Source organism: Vicia villosa, unplaced genomic scaffold, assembly GCF_029867415.1.
Source record: "Vicia villosa cultivar HV-30 ecotype Madison, WI unplaced genomic scaffold, Vvil1.0 ctg.000236F_1_1_1, whole genome shotgun sequence".
Taxonomy (NCBI): Eukaryota; Viridiplantae; Streptophyta; class Magnoliopsida; order Fabales; family Fabaceae; genus Vicia; species Vicia villosa.
The window spans coordinates 415,072-442,687 of NW_026705089.1; the positions used below are offsets into that span (position 1 = coordinate 415,072).

The 27,616-nt window shown below is 34.3% G+C and overlaps 1 pseudogene; it reads left to right on the plus strand.

The window, feature by feature from the left end:
* Positions 1-938: 938 nt before the first annotated feature.
* On the plus strand, positions 939-20,566 carry LOC131625764 (uncharacterized; annotated as a pseudogene).
* The last annotated feature ends 7,050 nt before the right edge of the window (positions 20,567-27,616 follow it).

The window sequence follows — 27,616 nt, forward strand, 5'->3', positions numbered from 1 at the left end:
GTCAAATGCATGGAATGGAAGTAAATTACTCATCAACCATGATCATCCACAAATTAATGATTACAAAGCTAAGTAAGATCCTTTGACCTTTATAATCATATCGTACATTGTTCTATTAATTAATTAGGTTTCATACAACTTGCTACCTTTCAGGTTAGGCGATTATAAACCAAGCCCGCAAATCTCTCAAAGTCTCACGCAAACTTCTGAATATGATAAATTTTGGACCAACTCTAGGGAATTCAGGCCCATTGCTGAAATTAAGGGACAACATCAGGTTTATTTAATGATTCCTTGCATGAGTTTAATTGCACACTACTCAAATTATGTACTTATATATAAAAATTTTAACGTTTTCCTTTGTTCATGACAAGGACTTCTTCTGCACGACCGTTGGCACTACTGTGAGGTTCAAGACTGCACAATCTGGATGGTACTATATATGTTGCTCGGGCTGCAGCAAGGCAGTAAAGGATCCAGAACTACCATTTGAATGCAACTGCGGTGGACCCAATAATATCGAAGTCACGAAGTAATACTATGAACTTCAGTTTTTTATTTGTTACTCATTAATTGGTATGCAAATAGCAAGTCATTACTTGAATTTGTCTATATTCTTAATGTAGGTACAAACTTGAAGTTGATGTTGAGTACAATGGCTATGTTTGTACCTTTATGTTTTGAGACAAGGATTGTGTTCCAATTGTTGGGATGACTGCTGCCAGCTTGAGGGAGATAATAAAAAAGGTTTATCTTATAATTTTGTTCCTCCTTTAATCATTATCATGCTAAATGTATAGCTATAATGTTTTCTTTTTGTTATTTAGGCTAGTGAGGATCACCCACAAATATATCCTACTTACCTTGATGTTATTCTGAAGAAAAAGCTGGCTTTCCGTGTGAAGTACACCTTAAAATTTAGGCAGTGCTCCATTGTGATGATTAATTCTGACAGTCAAGTTTACAACCGGATTGACGAATTCTTTAACCCAAACGAGGTAATAAATTCTTTAAGGTTTACCTTATATATATATATATATATATATATATATATATATATATATATATATATTACTATAAAACAATTATTTGATAATTCAACAACTGTATACTTGCAGCACACTTCAAAAATCCAAGGAACAGAAAATACAGTTTTGGCTCCAACTCTAGCTCCTACGGTTGCCACCCTGGAAAAGGCCGATGTTCCTCAAATTGAATCTCAAATTGTCGTGCCTGCCCAGTTCAATGTCGTGCCTGCCTAAATCAGTCCTCCGCTGCCGATAACGCCAATTAACCTGAATAAGGTTGGTGCACTGTATTTGAATATTCTGTCAGTTCTTTGTTTTTACAATTACTTTAAATGGCCTTTTCAATTTTGGCGTTAACTTATATTTGTGTTTTGTTTTAGCAGGTACTTGCTGCTGAAGTAACCATTTCTGAAACTAGCTCTACTAAGACGCCATCGAAGAGGGAAGCTGATGCCATAGCAAACGAGGAATCTTCTCCGATCAAATATCTAACACCCCGGAATTCTGCCACCAAAGTCAAGCACGTTAAAAAGGAGTAAAGTTGTTCTTCATGTGTCTACCATATATAGATTATCATATTTTTTGAATGGGCTTATGCTATGCAATTTACATCACTTTTAGAAAGTTGTTGTCCAGACATGTGTTTTCTACTTTTTGAATTTCATGTAATCCTCAAATGCTATGGATGATGAGATACTTGCTCTCAGTATTGTTGTTTGAATTGCAGCTATACAATTAAATGTGTTGCTTGATGTTTGAATTGCAGCTCACTTATTTAATATCACTTGAATACCTATTTACTCTAGACAATGTGTACAATATATACCATTTGAAAAGCATATTGCAGAATACTTATATATGCAGTTAAGCAAATAAAATGCCTAAATAAATGTAGATTTGTTTGTGAAATCACTTTACTAAATGTATGCCTTTGAGCTGAATATGTAGAATTGATATTATAACAGATAATGGATGGTGGAATAAAGTAGGAACTTTATTAAAGATGCAATTGTGTAAACATAATATTATCATTGCTAACTGAATCCTAAATGAAGTTAGTTTGAAATATCAATTGTGTAAACCATAGTTTGTTCTTTTCAATGATCGTAACAATGCTAACTGAATGTGATGTAGGGCTGTTTGAAATATCAATATCAATGATCTTAAAAAAATGAACATTGGTTATATGTATAGTTGTGTTACTAAATTTTGAATTATTAATAATACTTAATCCAATAACAAACATGCATGGTTTAAAACATACAAGAAAGAAACAAATGATGGTGATTGTGTTGGAAACCTAAAGCACTCGAGTAATTAAGCATAAAAAAGCAACTTTACTTTACTTGACTTGCAACACTTCCTAAACATTAAATGCATGTCACTATCAACAAGGGGTGCAGAAACGGCATCATGGCCATGGTCATACTTTCATCTTTTAAGCATGTCAAATTTATTTATATAATACAATATATATTGCTTGCATCCTATCGGTGGCCATGCAGTCACTTTCAATAGTTGTCATTTTCATTTTCCCAAAGTCAAGTATCCTACATAGGTCTGCTAGGAGCCACCAACAACCACCAGTTACTTTAAAAATTATTTTATATATGCTAAATAAGTCTAATACAAATAAAAAACTATTTTAAAGGATATATTAAAATCCATTTGAATTCAATGTCTTGGTGCAAAGTGGCTAAAGTGGCGCCAAATTTAAATAAAATAGAGACTAAAGTTAACTAAGCACTCTTCCATTCATTTCATACTTTCATCAGATTATTGTTGATTGCTTCACTTGAATAGAAATATCAAGGCTTAATCTCTCAGGTACACAATCTAATGTTCTTCCAAATATTAACATTGAAGTTACTGTGAATACTTGGTGCATCTTATTATCACCTTCCTTGAATGAATACATGTACACAAACCAACATTACTACATGATGTGAATCTATATAAATTGCAAGGATTTTCAGAGCTATCAATTCATTTGTCTGACCACAATCTCTCTATGCATCATACATAGAATATTGATTTCATGCTTGATCACATGTCTTTTAACAATGTAGTGGTTTTTTTTATTGACTTTCATGCTATGATGGATGTATTGCCAAGTTAACTATTTGATGTTGCTGTGAATCTATGACAGTTTCTTGAAATATATGGATCACTATCCTCATTTGTCGGCTAAAAGGGCGCGAGCACGAAGAATGCTCATACGTAAACAAAAATACATAAAACGTCTCAAGACAACTGCTCTTCAACCTAAAGCGCTTAATTCCAACAATGGGGTTGGAACATTTCAATCTCCATGCTCTACTGCTAATCCGATATACACAACTCCTACCACTTCTTCGAGAAACCCTCTTGCGGATATAACAACATTTGTAAATAACAAAAAATCGGTGGAACAAGTTGTTGCTGAAGGAGAGGCACTAAGTGCAATGTTTGGAGGTTCCCTACCTCTTCCTAGCTATCATGGTTTTAAGAATCAGAAGAGGTGTTTGAATATACAAGATGTAGGAACTAATCTTATGAATAGGTTCACAGCGCATGATAAAGACGACGTTACTGGTAATGTTAGTCAATGCAAACGTGGTCGTGGACGGCCTTGAAGGATAGAAAAACACTTAGAAAGGGGGGGATTGAATAAGTGTAACTTTAAATCTTGGACGATAAAAATAAAATGCACAATTATTTTTATCCTGGTTCGCTGTTAACGAAGCTACTCCAGTCCACCCCCGCAGAGATGATTTACCTCAACTGAGGATTTAATCCACTAATCGCACGGATTACAATGGTTTTCCACTTAGCCGCAACTAAGTCTTCCAGAGTCTTCTGATCACAACTTGATCACTCCAGGAACAACTGCTTAGTTCACTCCTAAGACTTTTCTAGAGTCTACTGATCAACACGATCACTCTAGGCTTAGTTCACTCCTAAGACTTTCTGCTCAGCCAACTGCTAAGACTTCCTAGAGTATACTGATCAACCGATCACTCTAGTTCCTTACAACTTAATGTAATCAATTCAAGAGTTTACAAATGCTTCTTAAAAGCTATAATCACAACTGTGATATTTCTCTTAATCGTTTAAGCTTAATCTCACTAAGATATTACAACAGCAATGTAGTGAGCTTTGATGAAGATGAAGATTCTGAGTTTAGATTTGAACAGCGTTTCAGCAAGTTTGATATAAGTTGTTTTGGTGCAGAATCGTTAACCTTGCTTCTCATCAGAACTTCATATTTATAGGCGTTGAGAAGATGACCGTTGAATGCATTTAATGCTTTGCGTGTTCCGTACAGCTTTGCATTTAATGTTATACGCTTTTGTCAACTACCTCGAGCCTTGTTCACGCTGTGTCTACTGACGTAGCCTTTAGTAGCTTTTAACGTTCCTTTTGTCAGTCAGCGTAGTCTGCCACGTGTACTTCCTTCTGATCTGATGTTTGTGAATACGACGTTTGAATATCATCAGAGTCAAACAGCTTGGTGCACAGCATCTTCTGATCTTCTGACCTTGAAGTGCTTCTGAGCGTGATACCATCTTCTGATCTTCAGTGCTTCTGATCTCATGTTCTTCTGATGCTTTCATAGACCCATGTTCTGATTCTGCTTCGACCATCTTCTGATGTCTTGCCAGACCATGTTCTGATGTTGCATACTGAACCATTTGAGATACAACTTCTGAGCGCTGAATTATGCGTACTCTTTATATATTTCCTGAAAGGGAAATTGCATTGGATTAGAGTACCATATTATCTTAAGCAAAATTCATATTATTGTTATCATCAAAACTAAGATAATTGATAAGAACAAATCTTGTTCTAACAATCTCCCCCTTTTTGATGATGACAAAAACATATATAAATGATATGAATTTGCGATCAGAAAGAGTAGACGGCAAAAGACAAATTACACAGCTATAGCATAAGCATATGAATAAGTCTCCCCCTGAGATTAACAATCTCCCCCTGAGATAAATAATCTCCCCCTGAAATAAATACTCGAAGAACTTTGATAAAAGACTTCCCTGATTATTTCGGTAGAGACGATCATATAAGCTTTTGTCTTCAGAAAATTCATAGCTTCTGACTTCTGCTTCCATTGGACAGCTTCAGAACTTGAATTTCTTTAGATCCTTAGAACACTCACAGCTTCTGATTCTTGCTTCCATTCAGGACAGCTTCAGAACTTGAATTTCTTTGATCTTCAGAACATTCACAGCTTCTGATTTCTGCTTCCATTCAGGACAGCTTCAGAACTTGAATTTTCTGGATCTTTTAGGACATTCACATTTTCTGATTTCTGCTTCCCTCGGATAGCTTCAGAACTTTGAATGTCTACCAACATCACTTCATGCTAGATTTGTATCAGAACATTGTTGAATGTACCAGAGCATCATCTGAGCATCTCTACATCCTGAAATGTTACAGAGCAAAAACTAAACGACAAAAGTCAGCATGAACGAGTTAGAACATAAAATGTATGTTTGAACACATTATATGTATCAGAGCCATATAGGCTGAAATAATGTATCAGAGCAAATAATGTATCAGAGCCATAACATTATATGTATCAGAGCAAATAGAATTTTGTCAGAACAGGATAGACAATGATATTCAAATTCTATTATCAGTGCTTCTGATTCATTCTTCTTTCTTGCTTCTGATCTCTGAAGCTTGACAGCACTCAGCTTGCTTCAGTTTCCATGGTTTTGCTTCTAGTGTTTGCTTCTGAAGATTTTCTTCACTTCTCTGTACCTGCAAAACACTTAAACCATATAGAACTTGCAGTTCTTGTTAGTGAATGTGTGGGAGCCTTGTTACCCAGCAACTGATAGATTTAATCAAATCATTTATCATTTATCTTTCTCCCCCTTTTTGTCATAACATCAAAAAGAATATTTAAAAAGATTCAGATGCATAAGACAAATAGAAACACTGGAATGTGAAACAAAGAAACTTTTTCATTGATAATCAAAAGATATTACAAAAGGTTCCTATGTTTAACAAGCAGAAGCAGCAAGGAAAAGAAAACTACAAAGTAGAATTTCCAAAGAGGAAATGACTACAAAAATTAAAAAATACAACATTCGGTCAAGAAACTCAACATAGAAGTTGAGTATATCTTCCCACAACTCAAGAAAGTCTTCTGTCTTTGGATGAAAGTTGATAACAACATCAAAGAAGAGTCTGACTTGAGCGGTATTAGAAGAGCCATCCCGAGATGCACAGAGATCTGTCGCCTTTGAGTCATGGAGCTTCAACAGGCTTAGGGTGAACGCTAGGTTTTGAGAGAAGAAATGAAAACCGAGAGAGAGAAAACTTTTAAGAGGAAAACAAAAAGATAGGAAACCAAAAACCATTTTGAAGAGTATTTAAAAGAAAATAAAGTGAAACGAATGATGAAAAGCATTTAATGTTACGTGACGTGAGGAGAGATAATAAAGACAAATGAGGTGACTAGCACAGTTACCTATGGTCGGCGTCCCTTCAACTGCACGCGCGCTTATCCATGAATAGTAACGACAAGTTTACCATCCCGAGATAAAACGTAACAGCTGTTTTGCTTTAAAAGAGGTTCTGAATCAACTTAGACAATGAAACGTTAGTAATAACCGAATCATGATTTCTAAAAGAATTCAATCAGAACTTCTGATTAAAAGAAATGTTCCACATTCATTTCAGAAGATACTCATACATGAGAACTTCTCATCTTCTCATTCTGGGCATAAATCCATACTGATGTTCTTCAGAATGAACTTAAACCTATCTTCAGCCAGGGGTTTTGTAAAGATATCAGCCCATTGATGGTCTGTATCAACAAAGTTTAAAGAAATAACACCCTTCTGAACATAGTCCCTTATGAAATGATGTTTTATCTCAATATGTTTAGCTTTTGAATGAAGAATAGGATTCTTAGATAAACATATAGCAGAAGTATTATCACAGAATATAGGAATGTTACTCTCAAATATCTGATAATCTTCTAACTGACTCTTCATCCAGAGCATCTGTGTACTACAACCAGCAGCCGCGACATATTCTGCTTCTGTGGTTGATAGAGCAATAGTTGCTTGCTTCTTGCTGTACCAGGAGATCAAATGACTTCCAAGAAATTGGCAACTTCCTGAAGTACTTTTTCTTTCAATTCTGTCTCCAGCATAGTCAGCATCGCAGAATCCTACTAAGTTGTATTCTTTAGATTTTCTGTAAACTAAACCAACATTAGTAGTACCTTTCAGATACCTTAGAATTCTCTTAACAGCAGTTAAATGAGATTCTCTAGGATCTGATTGGAATCTAGCACACAAACAAACACTGAACAGAATGTCAGGTCTAGAAGCAGTCAGATATAGGAGAGATCCAATCATACCTCTGTATAACTTCTGATCTACCTTCTTACTTACCTCATCCTTACCTAGGATGCATGTTGGATGCATAGGAGTTTTGGCTTCTTTGCAGTCCAGAAGATTAAACTTCTTCAGAAGTTCCTTCACATACTTGGTTTGGTGAACAAATGTTCCTTCTGATGTTTGATTTATTTGTATTCCAAGGAAATACTTGAGTTCTCCCATCATGCTCATTTCAAACTCAGCCTGCATAGACTTAGCAAACTCCTTTCCAAGTGTAGCATTAGATGTTCCAAAAATAATATCATCTACATATATTTGACAAATTAAAATATCCTTTTTAAAGGTTTTACAAAAGAGAGTAGTGTCCACTTTTCCTCTAGTGAAACCATTATCCAGAAGGAAAGAACTTAAGCGTTCATACCAAGCTCTGGGAGCCTGTTTCAATCCATACAATGATTTCTTTAGTTTAAACACATGATTCGGAGACATAGAGTCTTCAAAACCCGGAGGTTGATGGACATAAACTTCTTCATCTATATAACCATTTAAGAAGGCACTCTTAACATCCATTTGATAGAGAGTGATGTTATGCTGAGAGGCAAAAGAAATTAGTAGAAGAATAGATTCTAACCTGGCCACTGGTGCAAAGGTTTCTGTGTAGTCAATCCCTTCTTGCTGACTATAACCCTGAGCCACCAGTCTGGCTTTGTTCCTTACCACTTCGCCTTTCTCACTGAGCTTGTTTCTGAAGACCCAATTTGTACTAATTATATTGAATCCATCTGGTCTAGGAACAAGATCCCAAACATCATTCCTTGTGAACTGATTTAGTTCTTCTTGCATAGCAATTATCCAGTCTGGATCTTCTAGAGCATGATCAACAGAAGTTGGCTCGATCAAAGATACAAGACCTAATTGACAATCTGCATTGTTCTTAAGGAATGCTCTTGTTCTGATTGGATCATCCTTCTTTCCAAGAATGACATCTTCTGAATGACCAGAGATGAGTCTGGATGATCTTCTGACAGATGGTTCTTCAGAAATACTTAGATCCTCCAGAGAAGCTGATACTTGATCTTCTGGTTCTTTGCTTCTGAGGAGCTCTGCTTCTGATGCGTTGCTTCTTGGCTCAACAACTTCTGATATGTCAATATCATAACCTGCAAAATTATCAAACTGCTTTGGTTTTTCAGAACCAAGCTTATCATCAAACCTGATATTGATTGATTCTTCTACAACCAATGTTTCAGTATTGTATACTCTGTAGCCTTTTGAGCGTTCAGAATATCCAAGAAGGAAACACTTTTGAGCTTTGGAATCAAACTTACCAAGATGATCTTTAGTGTTCAGAATAAAGCATACACATCCAAAAGGATGGAAATATGAAATGTTGGGCTTTCTATTCTTCCACAATTCATAGGGAGTCTTATTTAGAATAGGTCTGATAGAGATTCTATTCTGAATATAACATGCAGTGTTTATTGCTTCTGCCCAGAAATGCTTAGCCATATTGGTTTCATTGATCATGGTTCTGGCCATTTCTTGCAGAGTCCTATTCTTTCGTTCTACAACCCCATTTTGCTGTGGAGTTCTAGGACAAGAGAAATCATGGGCAATACCATTTTCTTTGAAGAATTCTTCAAAGGATTTGTTCTCAAATTCACCACCATGATCACTTCTGACCTTTATGATTTTACACTCTTTTTCAGATTGAATCTGAATGCAGAAATCAAAGAACACTGAATGAGTCTCATCCTTGTGTTTTAAGAATTTTACCCATGTCCAGCGACTATAATCATCTACGATGACTAATCCATATTTCTTTCCTCTGACAGATGCTGTTTTGACTGGGCCAAACAGATCAATGTGCAAGAGTTCTAATGGCCTTGAGGTAGAAACAACATTCTTAGACTTGAATGCAGGTTTGGAGAACTTGCCCTTCTGACATGCTTCACAAAGAGCATCTGATTTGAATTTCAGATTAGGGAGTCCTCTGACCAGATTCAGTTTGTTAATCTGAGAAATCTTTCTCAAACTAGCATGACCTAATCTTCTGTGCCAGACCCACTGCTCTTCAGAAACAGACATAAGACAAGTCACCTTCTGACTCATAAGATCTTGCAGATCTGTCTTATAAATGTTGTTCTTCCTCTTGCCTGTAAATAGGATTGAGCCATCCTTCTGATTTACAGCCTTGCAAGACTTTTGATTGAAGATTATATCATAACCATTGTCACTTAATTGACTGATAGATAAGAGGTTATGAGTTAATCCTTCTACAAGAAGTACATTAGAAATGGAAGGAGAGTTACCAGACTTTATAGTTCCAGAGCCAATTATCTTGCCCTTCTGATCTCCTCCGAACTTGGCTTCTCCTCCAGACTTAAGCACCAGGTCTTGGAACATAGACCTTCTTCCTGTCATGTGTCGCGAGCATCCAGAGTCCAGGTACCATGACATGTTGTGCTTTGTCCTTCTTGCAGCCAAGGATATCTGCAATAGGAATAATCTTATCCTTAGGTACCCACATCTTTTTGGGTCCTTTCTTGTTAGATTTTCTCAAGTTCTGATTGAACTTGGGTTTAACATTATAAGCAATAAGAGGAACAGCATGATAATTTTTAATATGAGTTTCATGATATTTCCTAGGTTGTGTCACATGCTTTTTGGTGTGTGTAATGTGAAAACTTTGTGCATGTGAAGTGTGCCTAATATCATGTGAGTGGCCATACTTGAACTGATCATACAATGGCTTGTATGTGATTTTCATCTCATCAACAGGTTCAAGTTTGTATGGGGTTTCACCCTCATAACCAATGCCAACTCTTTTGTTTCCAGATACGGCATATATCATAGAAGCTAGCTGACTTCTGCCAATACTTCTAGATAAGAACTTCCTGAAACTTAAATCATATTCTTTCAGAATATGGTTTAGACTAGGAGTGGATTTTTCTGAATCAGAAGGAGATCCAACATTATTGGATAATTTTAAAAGTCTTTCTTTTAATTCAGAATTCTCCAACTCAAGCTTCTTTGTTTCAAATTCAAATTGCTTTTTCAGCTTTTTGTATTTGAGACTAATCTGAGACTTGAGTTCCAGAAGTTCAGTTAGACCGGAAACTAACTCATCTCTAGTAAGTTCAGAAAATACCTCTTCAGAATCTGATTCTGATGTAGATTCTGATCCGTCATCTTCTGTCGCCATCAGCGCACAGTTGGCCTGCTCATCTTCTGAATCATCTTCTGACTCATCCCAGGTTGCCATAAGACTTTTCTTCTTATGAAGCTTTTTCTTGGGACTTTCCTTCTGAAGATTTGGACATTCATTCTTGTAGTGTCCAGGCTCATTGCATTCATAGCACATGACCTTCTTCTTGTCAAATCTTCTTTCATCAGAAGATTCTCCACGTTCAAATTTCCTTGAACTTCTGAAGCCTCTGAACTTCCTTTGCTTGGTCTTCCAGAGTTGATTTAGCCTTCTGGAGATCAGGGACAGTTCATCTTCTTCTTCAGATTCTGATTCTTCAGGATCTTCTTCTCTAGCCTGAAAAGCGTTAGTGCATTTCTTGATATTTGATTTTAATGCAATAGACTTACCTTTCTTTTGAGGCTCATTTGCGTCCAACTCAATCTCATGACTTCTCAAGGCGCTGATAAGCTCTTCCAGAGAAACTTCATTCAGATTCTTTGCAATCTTGAATGCAGTCACCATAGGACCCCATCTTCTGGGTAAGCTTCTGATGATCTTCTTTACGTGATCCGCCTTGGTGTATCCTTTGTCAAGAACTCTCAATCCAGCAGTCAGAGTTTGAAATCTCGAAAACATCTTTTCAATGTCTTCATCATCCTCCATCTTGAAGGCTTCATACTTCTGGATTAAGGCAAGAGCTTTTGTCTCCTTGACTTGAGCATTTCCTTCATGAGTCATTTTCAAGGACTCATATATGTCATAGGCCGTTTCCCTGTTAGATATCTTCTCATACTCAGCATGAGAGATAGCATTCAGCAAAACAGTTCTACATTTATGATGATTCCTGAAAAGCTTCTTTTGATCATCATTCATTTCTTGCCTTGACAGCTTCACGCCTCTGGCATTTACTGGATGTTTGTAACCATCCATCAGAAGATCCCATAGATCACCATCTAGACCCAGAAAGTAACTTTCCAGTTTATCTTTCCAGTATTCAAAGTTTTCACCATCAAATACCGGCGGTCTAGTATAACCATTGTTACCGTTGTATTGCTCAGCAGAGCCAGATGTAGATGTAGTCTTTTCACTTTCATCAACCATCTTTTAAATGAAGCGTTTTTCTCTTCCTGAATCTTTTCTAAACACGGTTAAGTGCTTGCACCTTAGAACCAGGCTCTGATACCAATTGAAGGATAGAAAAACACTTAGAAATGGGGGGATTGAATAAGTGTAACTTTAAATCTTGGACGATAAAAATAAAATGCACAATTATTTTTATCCTGGTTCGCTGTTAACGAAGCTACTCCAGTCCACCCCCGCAGAGATGATTTACCTCAACTGAGGATTTAATCCACTAATCGCACGGATTACAATGGTTTTCCACTTAGCCGCAACTAAGTCTTCCAGAGTCTTCTGATCACAACTTGATCACTCCAGGAACAACTGCTTAGTTCACTCCTAAGACTTTTCTAGAGTCTACTGATCAACACGATCACTCTAGGCTTAGTTCACTCCTAAGACTTTCTGCTCAGCCAACTGCTAAGACTTCCTAGAGTATACTGATCAACCGATCACTCTAGTTCCTTACAACTTAATGTAATCAATTCAAGAGTTTACAAATGCTTCTTAAAAGCTATAATCACAACTGTGATATTTCTCTTAATCGTTTAAGCTTAATCTCACTAAGATATTACAACAGCAATGTAGTGAGCTTTGATGAAGATGAAGATTCTGAGTTTAGATTTGAACAGCGTTTCAGCAAGTTTGATATAAGTTGTTTTGGTGCAGAATCGTTAACCTTGCTTCTCATCAGAACTTCATATTTATAGGCGTTGAGAAGATGACCGTTGAATGCATTTAATGCTTTGCGTGTTCCGTACAGCTTTGCATTTAATGTTATACGCTTTTGTCAACTACCTCGAGCCTTGTTCACGCTGTGTCTACTGACGTAGCCTTTAGTAGCTTTTAACGTTCCTTTTGTCAGTCAGCGTAGTCTGCCACGTGTACTTCCTTCTGATCTGATGTTTGTGAATACGACGTTTGAATATCATCAGAGTCAAACAGCTTGGTGCACAGCATCTTCTGATCTTCTGACCTTGAAGTGCTTCTGAGCGTGATACCATCTTCTGATCTTCAGTGCTTCTGATCTCATGTTCTTCTGATGCTTTCATAGACCCATGTTCTGATTCTGCTTCGACCATCTTCTGATGTCTTGCCAGACCATGTTCTGATGTTGCATACTGAACCATTTGAGATACAACTTCTGAGCGCTGAATTATGCGTACTCTTTATATATTTCCTGAAAGGGAAATTGCATTGGATTAGAGTACCATATTATCTTAAGCAAAATTCATATTATTGTTATCATCAAAACTAAGATAATTGATAAGAACAAATCTTGTTCTAACAGGCCTAAGAAGTTACAAATTGATGCCAACACTACAAGATATGCACAAGGACATATTGAAACTGGATCGTCGACAAATCATAACAGGTTTGATTTTGTGGCATTCATATCTGTTTCAATTTTTTTACTCAACTTCGACGATTTACATAACACTACTATATATTGGAATTTTTTCCGTCTCAAATTATGTTTTTGTTAGTACTCCACAATGCCAATATGGTGGCACTCCCCGACGTGGGCGTCCACCAAAATCATTTGGATTTCCAACTTTTGCAATCAAACCTACATTAGAAGACCAAAGAATGCCAAGGAGTGAAATGGAGTACAAAGAGAACCTGACTTATTCTACTTCTACCAATCATGTGTATGATTTGTTATTTGCATTATTATGTCCTTACACTAATACGTTTCAATGGCTGGCATTAATCCAATTTATTTTGACTTCTAAAACAGTCCACAGTTGCCGCTGCAGCCTCCAAAGACACCTACTTTGTTGCCAATATCTGGAACATCTCGAATCACTGACAACCAAAGTGCTGCTATTGAAAACATTCCAACTATAGTTCCCGATAAATCTCCACCACTTAACAGCCCAACTCCAGTTTTCAAGTCCACTGTGAATCTGGATTTTCAAAGTGAAAGCGAAGATGATTCTTATTATGATCCTTTTGCAGGTTTGCATATATACAATCAACATGTACTTTTGTCCTACAATACATGACTGTCGTTCTTATGACTCAATTATATATGATGACACACCAAATATACTGTTGTATCTATGTATATATGCAATTTTTTAAAACAAATTACTCATGTTTACTATGTTAGCAGTTATTGATTCTGATGATGACTATAGTTCAGAGTATGAGGACGTTACCGAAACTTATGCCATTCCTCGCCCATCAAACGGTATGGTTCAATATTTCTTAAAATGATTGCTATATTTGAATTCATTAATAGAGCTTTGTCCCCTCAATTATCTACTTATATTCATAGAATATTACGATGTTGGCGATCCACTGATTGAATGTCGATACTGTTTTGCCTTGATGTGGTATCAAGAGAGGATGGAGAAACACAAGCACTCTGCAAATCCTAAATATTCATTGTGTTGTGGTAACGAAAAAGTTGAACTACCTTAATTGAAAACACCGCCTCCCGTTCTAAAAAGGCTACTTTTTGATCATGAATCTGTAAGGAGCAGAAAATTCCAAGAACAAATACGAGTTTACAACATGATGTTCGCATTCACATCTCCTGGTGCCAAGTTAGATAACAAGTACAACAATGGTTGTGGACCACCCACAATACGTATTCAAGGTCAATCTTGTCATAGAATTGGTAGTTTATTGCCTCTTCAAGGTCAAAAACCAAAGTTCGCACAACTATACATATATGACACCGAAAATGAGGTCGAAAATAGAATGCATGGTCTAACGTAATTATTTTTATTTTTGATTTCAGTTCCCATACCAAGTTGCACTCAACTCTCATTTGGTCACTAATGCATTGGAATCTTCTTTTTTTAGGAATCCCACCGATTTTGATCCGGAAATTGTGCAGGAACTGTCAGCAATGTTTTATGAACACAACTGTCATGCAAAAAGCTTCCAAATGGCCAGGGAAAGAATTAACATTGATAACGTCCATAACTTAAAGTTGAGACTCATTTCTGACCGTAAAACTGACGGTAGAATCTACAATCAACCTACCGTGTCTGAAGTTGCGGCGTTAATTGTTGGTGATGTTGACACTGCTGAGGAAAGAGACATTATTATGGAAAAAAGAAGTGGAAAACTAAAAAGAATAGATGAGTTTCATGCAAGTTATCTAGCATATCAATATCCATTGATTTTTCCATATGGTGAGGATGGTTATAGACCTAACGTGGCCCATCGTGATTTGGAAATATTTGATGACAACAAGCGTAATCGACTCACAATTAGGGAGTGGCTTGCATTTCGTATTCAATCCAGATCCGCTGAGGCAAAGACTTTGTTATCATCAAGAAGACTTTTTCAACAATTTTTGGTTGATGGGTACACCATGATGGAATCTGAAAGATTAAAGTGGCTACGTAACAATCAGTCAAAATTAAGAGTTTCCAAATATAATAATCTCAATGAAGAGGGTGATGACAGTGCAGCACTTGGTTCTAGCACAGGTAAAAGAGTTGTGTTGCCATCATCCTACGTTGGAAGTAGACGGTTCATGGATCAACTTTATTACGATGGAATGGCAATTTGTAGCAAGGTTGGGTTTCCGGATTTATTCATCACTTTTACTTGCAATCCTAATTGGCCAGAGATAAAAAGAGTACTAGCACCTCTTCACTTGAAGCCTCAAGATAGACCGGATATTATTTCCAGGATCTTCAAACTAAAGCTTGATGAACTTTTATCAGATTTAACTAAGAAGGGTATCTTAGGCAAAGTTCTTGCGTGTAAGTTTTTCACGCACTATAATTTATAAGTTATTTATAATCCCTGCATTTTCTAATTGAATATGTTGAATCATTTATTTTGTAGACATGTACACGATTGAGTTCCAAAAGGGAGGATTGCCACATGCCCACATTCTTATTTTCTTGCATCCTTCAAACAAGTATCCAGCTCCTTCCGACATCGATAAGATTATTTCGGCTGAAATACCAGATCCAATTTTGGAACCAAGGCTGTATAATTTGGTTAAGACTCATATGGTGCATGGTACTTGTGGTCTTGCTAATACAAAGGCACAATGCATGAAGGAGGGCAGGTGTTCAAAGTATTATCCCAAAAAGTTTCAAAATACAACTGTAGTTGATCAAGATGGGTACCCTATTTACAGAAGAAGAGACAATGGTAACACAATTGAGAAAAACGGTATAATACTACATAACGGTCATGTCGTTCCTCATAATCCAAATTTGTTGTTAAAGTATGAAGCACACATAAATATGGAATGGTGCAACCAAAGTACTTCAATCAAGTACTTATTCAAATATATTAACAAGGGTTCTGGTAGAATTTCAACTGTTATCGTACCATCTGAGGCAACTAACACACGTGGTGATAGAAACATTGATGAGATCAAGCAATATCTAGATTGTAGATATGTTTCACCAAGTGAAGCTTGCTGGCGAATTTTCTCATACTCAATACATGGAAGGAAACCTGCTGTGGAGAGATTGTTCTTTCACATGGAAGGAGAGCATTCAGTTTACTTTCGAGATTACGAGCAAATTGGAGATGTCTTGATTAAGCCATCTGTTACAGAATCCATGTTTACGGCTTGGTTCGAGGCAAATAATCAATATGAAGAGGCAAGGCAGCTAACTTATGGACAATTTGTTTCAAAATTTGTATATGTAAAAAAAACAAGAACTTGGAAGCCACGATAGCGGGGATACACAATTGGTCGACTTATGTGGGTTCCGCAATGTACAAGAGAGTTATATTATCTACGAATGATGTTAACCACGAAGAAAGGTCCCATAAGTTATGACGACATCAAAAAGGTAGATGGAGTCCAGCTTAAAACCTTCAGAGATGCATGCTTCGCCATGGGATTTCTGCAAGATGATCGTGAGTTTATTGAAGCAATCAAAGAGGTGCACCTATGGGGTTCAAGTCTGTTCCTTAGAAAGTTATTTGTCACAATGTTGTTGTCTGCATCAATGGATCGGTCAGAGCATGTGTGGTATACCACTTGGCAATACTTATCGGACGGTATTTTATATGAGCAACGATGCTTGGCAAAAAATCCAGGTTATGATAATTAACAGAACTATGTCACTTTTGATTTGTAAATTTCCACATATGACTTTAATTCATTGCAGGACTAACACTCACAGATAACGAAATCAAGCAACTGACTTTGATGGAAATAGAGTCGCTGTTACAAAATAACGGAAGAACTTTGAAAGATTTCAAACCAATGCCATATCCGGATAATTATGTCCTTGATACTCTTGGTAATCGATTAGTTTATGACGAAAGAAACTATGATGTCGCTGCTCAAAGTCTTCTACATCAAAAGCTATTTTCTTCTTTGACAGGTCAATATTACATTGTTACATGTCGTTAGCCGAATTTATTATAACATTGCAGTGTCGCTGAGATTTTTATGGTTATGCCTATAGATGAACAGACGCGTATATATTCGGAAATCATGGAAGCTGTTGATTCACAAAGTGGAGGAGTTTTCTTCCTATATGGCTATGGTGGAACAGGTTTGAATTTTACAACTTACCCACCTATTTATATACACTGCACCTATTTACATTTTATACACACTGCACCTATTTACAACTGACATTTTATATACACCGCACCTATTTACATACTGCATATATTTGATTGAACATCCGGCTACATTGATCTGAAATATAAATATATTAACACATAGCTTCTTATACCATGCAACTAATGAAATAACATTGAACTGCAAACTCTGAATATATTGTCGTGTTTATTAGGTAAAACTTTCATGTGGAACACCCTCTCCGCCGCAATTCGTTCAAAAGAAGGCATTGTACTAAATGTTGCATCAAGCGGGATTGCAAGTTTATTGTTACCAGGCGGACGAACAGCACATTCCAAATTTAAGATTCCTGTCCCAACTATTGAAACATCAGTTTGCAAAATAGACAAAAAAGACGAACTTGCTCAACTTCTGAGATTAACTGATCTTATAATATGGGATGAAGCTCCCATGGCCAATAAGTTTTTCTTTGAGGCACTTGATAAAAGTTTGAAAGATATAATGAGTGAAACTAATAATGGGACAAATCCAATTTTTGGGGGAAAAGTCATTGTATTTGGCGGTGACTTTAGACAGATCCTACCTGTCGTACCAAGAGGGAGTCGGTCTGATATTATACACTCTACCATTAATGCTTCTTACATTTGGGACCATTGTAAGGTCTTGAAACTTACCAAGAATATGAGGCTACAAAGTGGTAATTCTACCTCATCAATTGAAGAAGTTGAACAATTCTCAAATTGGATACTTCGGATAGGCGATGGCAAAGTTTCTGAACCTAATGATGGTTATGCTGAACTTTCAATTCCTGAAGAATTTCTAATCTCTAACTTCAATGACCCAATTGAAGCAATTATTTCAAGTACCTATCCCAATTTGGTGGACAACTACAAAGACCCGCATTTTCTGCAAAGTAGAGCTATTTTGGCTTCAACGATTGAGGTCGTCGACGAATTAAATGATTACGTCACACAACTTATACCAGGTAACTTTTATTCATTTATTGTTATCAACAATCTACTTTATGTTACTTGAATTCATTTTTTCATTTATACCATATAACTTTTAGTCTGAATAGCTATACACCTAAATTCTTTCTTTCCATGTTTTAGACACTTATGAGTATTGATATCTATTTAGGTGCAATATTAGAATCAGTTTTACAAAATTCTGAATTTAGTTATTGATATAAATTGGGATAGGTTTAAGTAAAATTTGTTTTACACCAGTTCTGGATTTATGCATAAGATGAGTCAAACTTAATATCTTCATCACTTTGTGCATGTGATGACTCCTTATTTTACTACTGCTTTGCTGCATTGAAAATTATTTGATTCAAGTAGATATAAATGCTAGAATACCCATAACAACATATTTTCCATTCATAATATATTTTACATTCATTACATTCATAACACACATTTAATTAGATTTAACAAGACTGCTGAACCTATTACAAAATACGATTTTTCGGTACATAGAACACGACTAATGTCACTGCTACAAAACACCATAGTTCACATTAAGAGATACTTAGATACCCATAGTTCAGTTAACATTCCAGATTTTTAACATTGCACCATGATACAATTTAGCTTCAGCGGTTCAACAATGTCACATACAACATATACGGAAAACGCGAAATGGTAAACCCCAACCGATCACCCATCGTAAGCCTTTTCGTCCTTGCAAAGCTGTACCACCCCTCCCCTATGTACAACTCCTCTTGACTGTTACGAACCCGACAGAGGATGTCGCATTCATATATAACCCCTGTATCCACGTCACACAAATCTATCTCTGAAGATAAAAACCGACAGTACCTTCCAACTTCCCTTGGAAAATGTTGCACAAATATATTGTGATCTAACTGAGTTAGTTTGTTAATGAAATCCAGAATCAATATATTGACAAATATGTTAATTTTTACAAGAACATTTCCATATGCAGTGTAGGTTGAAGTAATTCTTTTTTCCCAGAAGTATTCATCAACACCACCATCATCGGACGAATCATCGGAACTGCATTCATTATAGTTGAAAAACAAATAGCATATTAAACATATTACAACCAATAATATATATAAGAAAAAAACAAAACAGGATTATATGAGTTTTTACTCGCTATCTGAATGCCAAAACACGTCTTCGATAAATAAATCGTTATTCATTTTGCTTTCAACAAAGTTTGATGGATATGAACTGAATTGCCCAGCAGAGTAAATATTTATAGCCACATGTTTGCTTGAGCTAATTAGTAAACAGTTACACATAGAGAAGATTGAGTGCAGTATTGAAGAAAATTTTATGACCATTTTTACACTCAATAACATCCGCTGAGCATGTAGTGTGGAGTTACTTTTTCTCTTCCACATGCAAACCTAACTGCTGGAATGTGTGTTACTTTAGACCACAAATTTATCCAATCACGTGTGGGAAACTCAGCTTTTACGGTTTACTTGAGACCAATTTAACACTCAATAACCTAATTGCTGTTTTTTTTCTTATTACTGCATCACTTATTTGATTATCTATTGCAATTGGGTCTTCCAATTATAGCCCAAGTATGAAATACCATTTAATAGTTATAGCAAAACATGGCTAGAGGCCCAACTATATAAAATGGCTTTTTTTTTCATACCCTTTTTATTTATTTTTATGCTTATGTTATGATTCATTTATATTGTTTAAATACTAATATATCCTTTTTAATCTAACTCTACTTATTTTTTTTACATATTGATATATTATATTTTAGGAACCGAAAAGGAGTATCTAAGCTCCGACTCAATTGACACTTCCGAGGGAACTGAATTTGATGCGTTTGAACATTTAACTCCTGAATTTTTGAATGCTTTGAAAACTTCTGGCCTGCCCAACCATTCTATCAAATTGAAAATTGGCACAACTATCATGTTGTTGAGAAATTTGGATCAATCAGAAGGTTTATGTAATGGAACTAGACTTACCGTTACAAGATTAGCCAATCATGTTATTGAAGCACAAATCATTTCAGGAAAAAAAATATTGGAAACATCATTTATATCCCAAGAATGTCATTGTCACCATCTCAATCACCATGGTCGTTCAAGCTGGTTCGAGGACAATTTCCTATTATTGTCTCTTTTGCCATGACTATTAACAAGTCACAAGGGCAATCATTGGACTTTGTCGGCTTATATTTGCCAAAAGAGGTATTTAGTCATGGGCAACTTTATGTCGCTTTCTCTAGGGTTAAAAGCAAGCAAGGTTTGAAAATTATAATTCATGACAAACTCAAACAAAGTTTGGATACTACTACAAATGTTGTTTTCAAAGAAGTTTTTCAAAACCTTTAGAAGGTATGCGTCACTAAATATCTATATGCAATTTAATTTTCAATTTCATTTGACTAACTCTTATATTTTATTTGAATCCTAACTTTATATTATTCATTTTCAGGTTCTATCACTTCACTTTTTGGATTGTCAAACATTTATTTGACATTTTATTTCACTTAATCTTTTAATGTAGTATGTAAACAATTATTTGTCATATGTGCAATGTAGTTTATTTTATAAAATTACTCATTAAAACAAATACAACTTATCTTTTTGGTGTTTTCTTTTATTCATGTTGTTCATATTATTTAAGTAATGTTACAGCAATTTATTTTTTCGGATATGCATATCCGAAGACACCCCTCTCCAAAAAAAAAAGTGATTTCGGAAATGCATCTCCGAAAATACTTTTTGTGTTTTCGGAAGTGCACTTCCGAAGTCAACTTTTTTTCAAAAAAAAAAATGATTTCGAAAATGCATTTTTGAAATATAGAGACATTCTAAAAATTTTGCCGGGATAACCAAGAAGGTTAAAAGGTCAGTAAAGAAATTTCCTAAATTTATCTTCATCATATTTTACATCTTATGATGTATGTGATGAATTTGGATCATATCTAGAGCCTCATAATTTGGATTGACGGGCGACCTAGGACAAATGAAATCTAACTTCAACTTCTAAAACTCATATGAAGAAGTCAAAGGCTAAATCTTTTTTCTCCTTTGCTCAAACACGTTTCCAAATATGTATGCTAGAGTCAGACACCCCCAAACGATTTTCTAAATGCTCCAAACGCTCTCAAATGTGTTTCCCTACGCACATGCCAGAGTTCTGATGCCCATATCTTTGGATGCTCATTTTTCGTAATTAAAGAAAAAAACCTTATTTTTCTTAAATAATCTTGGATTTTTACAGCAAAAATTCATTTTGGAGCACGATAAACATAGTAGAAGCAACGATAAGTATTATTCAATGTGATTCTCCATTGTATCTTCCTTGTGATTATTGTGTAATATTCATTACTTTTATAAAAAAAAATTTCAAGTCATGAGTAGCTAAACTCCATAGTGATAAAGGTGAATATTTATAAATGATGCATTTTATATTCATGAATTAATATTTGTAATGACTAAGTGTTTGCTTTTAGAATGATTTATTTATATTTATTTTTAATGTCTTTTACCTGTTACAAATGATCTTATGCAAATAATTCCCTATAGAAATATTTTTGTTGGTTATCACCATGATAATAGCTTAAAACTATAACATTCTTAATAATTGAATCGCTTAATTTTATTTATGGTTAACTAATAGCCATAGGAATCAATTAAAAATTAAAGGTTTGTTTGTTAAGAAATTAGGAATAAATATTATAGAGAAACACTAGTAATTAGAATAAGACTTAGTTGTTACAAAATTAATTTAAGATATGTTTGGATTGATAGAACGTAAGCAGAATATTGTATACAAGTGTAAGTTGTAATCTCATATTGCTTATAAAAGTGGAGGTTGAAGTTGAACACTTTATAAGTGAGAGGACCCATACACCTATCACATTAAGATTTGACCCAATGTAAATGCTCCCAACGGTAGTCCACATAATAGAAGATAATAGAGTATCCCTAACATCAAGGTGACAAATTTTTCTAGAAACCATTTTAACTACTCAAATTATATGTTTAACACATAATTTTAAAAAAAAATTAGAACTACTCATTTTTTAGAAACATTCTAAAAATTATAACTACTCAAATTATTATGCAACACATTTTTAGAATAATATCGGAAATTGATTCTTTCATAATTTTAGGGTGTGTTTGTTTCAAGTTTAGAAATAAGATTCTAAGAAATATATATATAGAGTTGTTAAAATGGGCTATCCGACCCTAAACGGGTCAGCTCTGTCGGACCTTTGAGTTTTTAGGACTGGGCCAAAAAGACTCTGTAAAATGGACTCGAGATTTACTACCCGAGTCCGACCTTAGATGGGCTTCGGGCTATCCGGCCTTAAAGGGACTTTTTTATTTAAAAAAATTAAAATAAAAACTCCATAATAATTATTATAAATAAAATTAAAAATTATGTTATTTTAAACATAATACATTTTAAGTACTATATTATCTCTTATAAATATTATAATGTGTTTCTAAAAACAATATATGTCTAAATTGTATAAAATAATACTTGAATATTTATTATAAGAGAAAACTAATATAATACGATCAAAAAATATTTATTACATTGTATAATATTTAAAAGAGAAAGATTGAATAAAATAGAGATAAAATTTAGTGAAGTGAGAAAAATCAATATGCTATTTTGAAATAAGATAATCTAAATATTAATATATTTTCTTAAATTTTTATTATGCGAGCCCACTGGGCTACCCACGACCCATATGAGCTAGCTCTAATGGGTAGCGGACTTTTTAGGGTTGGGCTAAAAAGATCCTAAAAAATATGAGCTCTAATTTTAATGCCAAAGCCTTATGATCTTTTGGGCCAGACGGACCGACCCATGTGAACTAGCTCTAAATATATGAATAGGAAATGTGTATAGCCATGTTTGTTACAAGATTGAAAATAATTATTCCTAAGAATAAAGATTCCAAGAAAAAAAAATAACTTCTCATAACTTTTCATATTCCATGTAAAAGGATGAGAATGAGATTCCAATGAAATTTTATAAACTTTTTTACATTTTTTTACTCAAAATCATAAATTTTTTTAGGAATATCAAAATGTCTTCCAAACAACTTTTTCAAATAATTTCTTCGAGTAAATTCCTATCTTTATTTTCCCAGGTAAGTAATTCCTGAGAATAAATTATGATTTCGTGAAACAAACGCCCCCTTATTCTTATATTTTTATTCTTAGATACTTATTTCTGAAAATCATTTATGATTAAATACTTATTCCTGGGAATTTATGAATCTTTGAGAAAAATACCCTTAAAAAAACTATGAACACCATCAATATTTACCTTCTACTTTTTATCAAAAACCACAATTTATAAATTTTGAAAAATCCTTTGTTTTTCTATTTGCTTCATGATAATCAACACGCGTTGTTGCTGCCATTTTTTCCCCTATAGTAACATTATAGAATTAGGAGTTATTATACTAAATTATAAAATAATTGTTTTGTTAGTGTTCTCAACCATGTAGTGAGTTTGTTAGAAGACATGTGAAACAAGTTCTTTATCAATTTCCAGCTCTTTTTATTTTATTTTATTTTATTTTATTATTCTTATATTTTTAATTTTATTTTTATTATAAAAAGTTTTCATGAAGAGCAAAAAGAAAATGTCTCGTTAGTTGGTTCCCAATTATTACGAATAAAAAGAGCCAAAGATCCAACACTGCATATGTTTGTACATATTCCATTATATATGCTGGCATTTCAATCATAGTTAATAAATCGTACAATGAAATAATAATATATAAACTAAAATTATCATCGCATGCATGCCGCATAATTCTATGAAGTGATTTTTTTTTAATGTATTAGCCTCCGTCTTTATGTGGATTATTCTCCACTCCGGTATACTAGTCTTCAATCACTCTTAAATTTTCAGCAGAAGAGTAGTATCATGTCTATTCTGCTTATTACAGTTCTGGATATTCTTCATCTTGTTAATGTTGTCCACTTGGATTTCAATTAGCAAAATTCATATTCTTCATTCAAATTTAATACTTTTAACATTCATATTATTCTCGATTATATATTGTTGAAATGTGCTTTAAAGCTTAAGTGAAAAAAAAAATTAATAATTGCATAAACTAAAAGTTTTAAATTTCAAAAAATCGATAGAAGGGGTCATTATTCGTGAAAAAAAATTTCCATCAGAAATCAGACAAAAATTGGTTCATGGATCCATTTGCTAATGAGTTTTGTTATAGATCTGTTGGGTTTTAACAATTATAAATATGTATCTTTTCTGTTATGTAAGTGTGTCAATTTTAAAACTTTATAGCTAATAGGAGAAATAAAGGTTTACGGTTTAGGGAAAATTTTGGAGTTATCTAGAAGGATCAGACAATATTTCTAAACACATTGGATTTGTGTGATTATTATATTGAGAGTTTGAGAGATTGAGAAACACTTGGGTAGAAAATATGATCTGTTCTTGAGAACTTTGAGGGCTATTTTCTTGTAACTCATTTGTAATATCTTGTAATAATTTTCAGAGTATAGTGAGTTGGAGAGATACTCTTCCCCCAAACGTATATCATTTGATCGAACTGGGTAAGCAAACATTGTGTTTCTCTCATTTTTTCTCTTCTTCTGCCAAGTTAATTCACTGTCTTATTGCAATGAAAACTATTATTGTTGAAGGCCACTTATTTTGATTGTCATTGTTCTTTATCCCACCCATCAATTTTTTTGGTGTGATTGAATTCTAATAATTTCTTCTGAATTGTGTTAATTACATTATCGATTTCACAACAAATGGCACCCACCGTGGGGCAAAGAGGTATTATTTACAAGTCCACGCCATGGCTCAATGAGAGATCGAGAAATTTTCTAGAGACAACGATTTTGGATTGTGGAAAATGAAGATGCAAGCAATTTTAATTCAAGATAAATGTATTGAAGCTTTAAAGGGCGAAACATCAATGTCTGCACGCCTAATAAAAGTATAGAAGATTAAGATTATGGATAAGGCCAGGAGTTCCATTATCTTGTGCCTCGGGGATAAAGTTCTAAGGGAAGTCGTCTGGGAGGAAACCACAATTTCGATGTGGACAAAACTTGAATCATTGTATATGACCAAGTCTTTGACTCACAAGTTGTGTTCGAAGCAACAACTCTACTAACTATGAATGGTGGAGAACAAATCCATAATAGAGCAGTTGACAAAATTTCAAGATTATTGATGATTTTGAAAATATTTAGGTGAAGATTGATGATGAGAACAAGGCTCTACTCATGTTGAGCTCATTACCCAGACCCTTTCAGCACTTTAAGGAAGCTCTTCTTTGTGGTAAGAAAGGTACTATTACTTTGGATGAAGTCTAGACGACTGTGACATCCAAAAAAATTCAAAGTCGAAAAATTTGAATATTGATGAAAGTGGTGAAGACTTAAGTGTCTCAAGAGGAGGAACTGCACGTAAAGTGATTTCTAAATCAAAGAGGTTTGATAAGTCAAAGGTAAAATACTATAATTGTTAGAAAACCATTCACTTTCAGAAGGGTTGTCTTGAGAGAAAGGTCAATGATGATTCTGTTCAAGTTGTGATTGTCTTGGATGAGGATGGTTATGAGGATTTTGGTGCATTAGTGGTATCGAGTTTGGAGACTGAAGATAGTTAGGTCACAGACTCGGGTTGCTCTTATCACATGTGTCCAAGAATAGAATACTTTGAGACTTCGAAGCTAGTGCAAGGTGGAGTCACTAGTGCAGAAACTACTTTTTACATCGGGCAAAAAGTACTTTTTACATCGGTCCTAGGCCCGATGTAAAGCCAGGCGATGTAATAAGTCTAGGACACTTTACATCGGTTCAAGGCCCGATGTGAAAAATTAACATACCACATCGGTTGAAACAGATATCTGATGTGAAAAATAATGCAATTTTTTTATTAAAAAAATATGCGCCATATTTTACATCGGTTTTCATCTACACCTGATGTAATAGATTGTTTTTACATCGGTTTTCAGCTTTGCCCGATGTAATAGACCTGCGTTTACATCGGTTTTAATAAAGCCCGATGTAATATGTTTACTGCTTTTAAGCATATAATGGTTGTTTTTTTCCTATTTTTTCCTATTTTAACCAGTAATTTATTTTGTACCTAATTTTCCATATAAGATTCAAATACCACACAGATCAAAGTTAGGTTGCTATTTTGCATATTTTTCCCACAGCACACATACCACATTTAATTGCACCAAATAGCTAAGATATATAGATATATATATATATATATATATATATATATATATATATATATATATATATATATATATATATATATATATATATATATACACACACACACACAAAAGTATTAATCTAGGATACACAAGTATACAAAATTGTAACAAAGGTTTACACACGGTTTACTACTACAAAATAACAACATGCATCCACGAGAAACATAAAGCTATTCTTTATATAACTCAAAGAAACATTTTTCTCAACGGAGTCGCAAATCATACAAATCTTCTTGTGTCAATTCTGTAGGATCATTAAATACCTACATTACGTAAATAACAATATAGAGTTATTCTTTGAAAATTCACATTAAGTTGCAAAACGCAAAGTAAATAACAAATTAGAGTTATTTTATTACCTGCATCCAAGATTCAGTTATATTGGCAGAGACAATGTCCAACATATTTTTCATCACATAGTATCCACAATCATGAGAGTTATGTTGTTTCCATGTCTACAAATGAAAGACATAATTAGTGAATAATTATCATAAAATTAAATATAGAATTATAATTTACATCACACTTATATTGGGCCTAAGCCATGTAATAGCCTTTTTTCTATTGCCATTTGCAAATTGATGAACCTCAAAAGCACTAATTCAAAAAAAAATCCATATAAAGCCACATAAAATATGAAATTACTTTTGTAATAATTTATGTATATGTATGATATATACTATATTATAACAAAATTCACATAAAAGATAAACTTACGTTGAAATAATTTTCTTCGTGGCTTTATCAATATCTCGATGAAGTGAACAAAAGAAGACCACAGTATTGTCTATTGGACACATGACTATTAATTGCCAATGTTGTCTGTACATGTGTATGGAAATACAAGAGTCACATAAAATATCTATGTTATCAAAATCAAAAAATAGAAAACAAAATTTCATAAAAACTTACCCATGAATAAGTGGTAGTAAGTGGCAAACTCTGTTTTGGGACATTAACTTATCTTGTACGTATTTTTTAACAACTGCTATAGATCTCGGCACATCATCATAATACATACACATAGCAGGGTCCATAAATCCATACACTTCTGATGTGGAATTATCAATACATACACGATGAATATACCTGAATAATTTTAAAATAAACATTAAATTCAAAATGATGG